This window comes from Medicago sativa, chromosome 1 (genome assembly GCF_051527215.1).
Source record: "Medicago sativa cultivar Bolivia chromosome 1, Bolivia_mono, whole genome shotgun sequence".
In the NCBI taxonomy this organism is placed as follows: domain Eukaryota; kingdom Viridiplantae; phylum Streptophyta; class Magnoliopsida; order Fabales; family Fabaceae; genus Medicago; species Medicago sativa.
The window spans coordinates 52,720,093-52,726,092 of record NC_140749.1 but is presented as its reverse complement, the minus strand read 5'-3'; the positions used below and the strand labels follow the sequence as shown (position 1 = coordinate 52,726,092).

The 6,000-nt window shown below is 33.1% G+C and overlaps 2 pseudogenes across 1 annotated transcript; one reads left to right on the top strand and one right to left on the bottom strand.

Annotated features, from left to right (window-relative positions):
- The first annotated feature begins 567 nt into the window (after window positions 1–567).
- LOC146955289 (putative pectinesterase/pectinesterase inhibitor 20) lies at window positions 568–2,722 on the top strand (annotated as a pseudogene). The gene is made up of 2 exons (XR_015016566.1): window positions 568–1,686; window positions 2,014–2,722. The product of XR_015016566.1 is annotated as a putative pectinesterase/pectinesterase inhibitor 20 (transcript).
- A 1,240-nt stretch (window positions 2,723–3,962) lies between these two features.
- LOC146955288 (WAT1-related protein At4g08290 pseudogene) lies at window positions 3,963–5,233 on the bottom strand (annotated as a pseudogene).
- Window positions 5,234–6,000: the final 767 nt, after the last annotated feature.

Below are 6,000 nucleotides of genomic sequence, written 5' to 3'. Positions count from 1 at the left end.
GTTCATCCTAAATCTCTAATGAAATTAAATATTCACAATAGTAGGTTGGTATTGGTGAATGCATTCACGGTAGCCAAAACATCAACATCAAAGATACAAATTCCTTGTAGCTAGGCTACTAAGAATATAGTTGACTTTTCTTCATTCTCACTAATGATATTATATTAGGAAAATTCTACGGTGAAGTCATGAGAATGACTTTTTTGGTGAAGTTAACACTATAACATCAAAAATGTAGAGAGTAACACCCCATTGTTTGTACAATGGTATCAAACGTTCAGTCCTCATATTATCATCAATTCATCAGATTAACAAGACTACACTTAATCTAATTTTATCCTACCTTGTTTTAAGTGTAACACCTCACAAAGTGTAACACTTAAGACTATCACATAATATCATCAACTCTCTTTGCATGTTAAAGATTCCAATGATAAAATAGTACATGTAAGCCCAAGATGTTGCAAGCATTACTAGATGAATTACTATTGATCATTAATCAGTAATCAACAATTTAAAAATGAATCAAACATTAATATCAAAATTAACTTTTTCAAAAAAGTCAGTTTCCTTACTGCACCGTAGAAGCTCCCTAATGTGACAAAAAATCTTCATAGCTACTATATAAACCCTATAGAAGCCATGCATCTTATATTCATCCATCTAGCTATAACAACCCTTTTATCCATTCATTCAAATACCAATGGCATTCAAAAACTTCACCTTCATGAAGTTGTATGTTTCCTTTCTACTTTCAATCTTATTCTTTGTATCATTGTGTGTAGCAAATAATGTTCCACCTGAAACCATTTGTAAGGGTGCCATAAACCCTGCTTATTGTAAAACCGTTCTTGGTAATCAAAATGGAAACATGACTATGGTCGCATTTCTATTCGAAAGTCCTTATCACAATCCCGTAAGTTCGTGAACTTATTGGACTCATATCTTCAAGGAAGTTCGTCTTTGTCTCAATCCACAATTCGTGCTCTTGAAGATTGTCAATACCTTGCTAACCTAAGTTTTGAATACTTATCAAATACTTATGGCACAACAAATCAATCTAGTAACGTTCTTCCAACTTCTCAAGCCGAAGATTTTGAAACTTTCCTCAGCGCCGTTTTGACTAACCAACAAACATGTTTGGATGGTCTAAACACAACAGCTTCTGATCAAAAAGTGAAAAATGACTTGTCATTATCTCTCTCCGATGACATAAAGCTTCATAGCGTAACCCTAGCCTTGTTCCTGAAGGGTTGGATGCCCGAGAATAAAATAAGAACGTCATGGCCACAAAAAGGGAGACATTTGAATTTCAAAAATGGTAATTTACCATTGAAGATGTCAAATAAAGCACGTGCGATTTACGATCTGCTCGACGCCATGGGAGAAAACTACTTCAAACTGATGAAGATAGTATTTTGGTAAGTGATATTGTTGTTGTTAGTCAAGATGGAAGTGGAAACTTTACCACTATCAATGATGCAATAGCTGCTGCACCATATAACACAGTTGCTAGTGATGGATACTTCCTCATTTTTATTACTGAAGGTGTGTATGAAGAGTATGTTTCTATTGAGAAAAAGAAGAAATACTTAATGATGATTGGAGATGGAATCAATCAAACAATTATCATAGGAAATCGCAATGTCGCTGATGGTTTCACAACATTCAATTCAGCCCCCTTTGGTAAGAAAAATAGTACCTAGACATATTAAATAGACCACTACAAGAAATTGCTACATATTCACAACTCATTTAGTGACCAAATCATAATTTTTTTTTTGTTGCTAAATCAAGAGCGTAATGTCATCAAATCACAAAATTATTTAGTAATCTATTTCAAGAAATTGGTTTGAATAACGATTGATAATTTTGGTTGGTTTCTAACATCGGATTTTGGTTAGTTTCACACAAAAATTGTTAACCTATATTATGTCATGACTTATATGCATGCATGAAGATACGTTAGTTGTCAACAATTTCACTAACTTGATGGTTCATGTGGATTTGCAGCTGTGGTTGCTCAAGGGTTCGTGGCAGTTAACATAACATTTCGCAACACCGCTGGAGCAGCAAAACATCAAGCAGTTGCACTAAGAAGTGGAGCAGACATGTCTACCTTTTATAGTTGCAGCTTTGAAGGGTATCAAGACACACTATATACACATTCTTTGAGGCAGTTTTATAGAGAATGTGATATCTATGGAACAGTTGACTTCATATTTGGAAATGGTGCAGTTGTTTTGCAAAATTGTAACATCTATCCTCGCCTTCCTTTAAGTGGACAATTTAATCCTATCACAGCTCAAGGTCGAACCGACCCGAATCAAAACACTGGAATTTCTATACAAAATGCAACTATTAAACCAGCAGATGATTTGGCTCCTAAAGTTGGCGTGAATGGAATGGTGATTTTGCATTGAGCACTTTATATTATGCAGAATATGATAATAGAGGACCAATGAGTGCCACTGATTCATCAAATTTCACAATGTCTAACTTTGTGAGTGGTGATGATTGGATTCCTCAAACGGGTGTCCCATACATGAGTGGTGATGATTGGATTCCTAATATATCACAAAGGAATATGTGTTTCTTTTTATATACGTTTCTTGTACCAAAAGAAAGAAGAAAAAAAATTGTGTGTAGCTTCAAAAGGGAATATAACAATTCATTGTAAAGATTATTCTAAACTAATTAATTAATAATTAATGTTTGGGTATATCTTTTTTCTCTCTAAAGTATTTATGGCTATCAATGTTTTAAAATCTTAAGCACCCAAATTTTAGGGAGAATAGTGGGTCATTAGTGATGGATTGAACCAGTATTTTATTGGTCGAACCATATGATTGAGTCATATTGAGATGGATGATTCAAGGAAAATACTTGTCTAGGCACAAGTGTTTGGTCACTAAATTTAGGCACATATACATAATTGAGAAAAGTTAGAGAGAGAAAATAATTAGATCATATTTATTTTTTAAATAATTAAATGAAATATATTTTTATGTGTGAGTGTCTAAATGGTGTGTCCAAAACCTTCCATCTTAGTTAGTTTTTTCTTGTTCCATTTTTTGAGACAATTTCAAGTATTAAGCACAAGTTGAAAGTTACGTACAAAATGAGACAGTCTTGATCATTACCGTTACGACTCGCTTTTATTTATTTTTGTTATAGCCAACAATGCAATACAACAGGAAGATATGCATTTCATATTTTGTTAGACTAATGTCGTGTCACACTATATATGGTCATAGATATATCCCAATAAGGTGACCACTTAGTTTGATAATGCTCACTGCTTCTCTGTGCTTGTTTGATCTTCAATTATGACCAACTGAGGTTTATTATCATCATTGACATCAATTTTGGGGACAATAATTGGTAGCTGTTGTTCTTGCTGGAAAATTTATTGTGGGGACTCATCTAACATCATTGCTTTTTATTCTTTTGATTTGCCCCATACAACAACATATAGTTCTGTTAACCACCACCACTCCTCCAACATTGTTGATGTACATAAAACAAAACAAAGTAGAAAATATGAGTTTGACATTCTTAACTAAAAATATTTGATTTTAATGACTGAAACTTTAGAAAAGAAACAAGTTGTGAGAATGAGAAGCGTGCATCATTATCAATTTAGTCTTTAAAATTGTAGTCGTTGTATAATGTGATCTCTTAAATTAAAGAAACTTCAAAATAATTATTGAAAATGAAAAGCAATGATCACATTAATCTTTTCGGGAAAAAATATTTAAAGTAGAAATTTACCGATCCAAAAAGACTAATGTTGATACAATCAAAGATTTTTCAGTTTTATATATTATGTTGAAAGTTTGGTTAATGTCATGTATCATAGAGTTTAACGTGTTTGGATTTTAGAGACTAAATTGATTATTTAGTTTGCAATAAATTTAGAAGAGTGTTAACAATACACTCTGGGTTGCTATAATATACCTTCAAAGGTGGAGTTTCTCTTAGAGGAAAATACAAGCCAAAGCTAGGACTATAATCATACGCAAAGGAGTAAAAGCAGTCACAAAAACAGGTCTCGTAGTTTTAATTACAAAGCCTTGCACATAATATTGAAATGCTGAAGTTACTATTCCCTGCGTAAAACATTCGAAGAAAAAATGTTAGAAACAAAATTAGAATACTTGTTTAATGTTGTAACTTGGACCTAACTTCTTAAAAATAATAATTGAGTTAGGTCTTTGAGTTTAGACGGGCTCATCATTGGCCCATTATTATAACAATTGTTCCCAAACACCTCAAATTTGTTGTCAAACGTACCTAACTACCTTTCGGCCCTTGATAGGCGGCTAATGAGCAATGTCCTTATTGAAAATTGTTACTAACTGCATATACTGAAGAAAAGAGTCAAGAGTCGAGGCCCAAAGACCAAACTTCAGGGTGTTTGCGCTCCATCAAAACAATTATAACACTACTTTGAAGTGCACCAATAAAGCAAACCCATGTGGCTAGTGACATCTCTGCTGGATATTTTCTCAATGTTATGACCTGCAATTTATAAGAGATTGTTTAGTTGGGGTCAAAATTGTATTTGAAAATTGTTTGAAACTTTAACTACTATAGACATCATTTGTTAAAAGAGAAGTTAGTGGTTCTCCTCGTCTTCTGACCCGAGACATGATTTTATTGGTGTCAACTTAACAAAAACAAGAAAAAACAAATGTGTATGCCTCAAAAGTCAACACATAATTTATTATTGTTTTGTAAAATCGACATCAATTATATCACTATCTTAGTAGTATTGATTGTCTGTCTAGAGTGCCATTTATTTAAAAAAACTGAAATATTCTAATTTATTTTTTGAATATGCCTAATATCTAAAATTAAAATATGAGGTGCAACCACTAAAATTGGATCATCTACGACCAGTTTTATGGTATTGTCAAACCGTAAAATATAGATTTAGAGAATGGATTTTATTTATCTTTATTAATCTAACGGTTTAAAACCAGCTCCAGTATAAAGTAGACAATAGAGGATACAAGTTCAAATATGTATATGTGAACGTGTAAAATGAAGAAAGAAGAGATGCCAACACAACCAATGAAGATAAACAATGCACCAAGGAGCCAGTGTGCATCAGTGGATCATTCACATTTTCAGGTTGGTGCATCTGAGTAGCTACTGATGACCCAGCAATTTGAACTGCATGACCTTTGTATAGTGCCATTAGTAATGCACCACCAAGACCCACCAAGGAGATAGGATGTCAAGCCAAAGTGATTGGCGCACTGGTGAGTCTTGGTGGTGCATTACTAATGGCACTATACACAGGTCTTGTTGTTCAAATTGTTGGGTCATCAGCAGCTACTCAAATGCACCAACTTGAAAATGTGAATGATCCCGCTGCTGCACACTGGCTCCTTGGTGCATTGTTTACCCTCATTGGTTGTGTTGGCATCTTTGCTTCCTACATTTTACAAGTAAGTTCACATATACATATTTGAACCTGAATCCTCTATTGTCGACTTTATAGTGGAGCCGGTTTTAGACTGTTAGATTAATAAAGATAAATAAAATTCATTTTCTAAATCTAATATTCTACGGTTTGACAATACCATAAAACCGGTCGTAGATGATCCAATTTGAGTAGTTGCACCTCATATTTTAATTTTAGATATTAAGCATATTTAGAAAATAAATTAAATTATTTCAGTTTTTTAAATAAATGGCACTTTAGACGGACAATCAATACCACTAAGATAGAGATATAATTGATGTCGATTTGACAAAAACAAGGATAAATAATATGTTGACTTTTGAGGCATTCACATTTTTTTTCTTGTTTTTTTTAAGTTGACACCAATAAAATCATGTCTCTGGTCAGAAGACGAGGAGAACCACTAACTTCTACTTTTAACAAATGATGTCTATAGTCGATAAAGTTTCAAACAATTTTCAAATACAGTTTCGACACCGACTAAACAATCTCTTATAAATTGCAAGTCATAACATTGAGAAAGT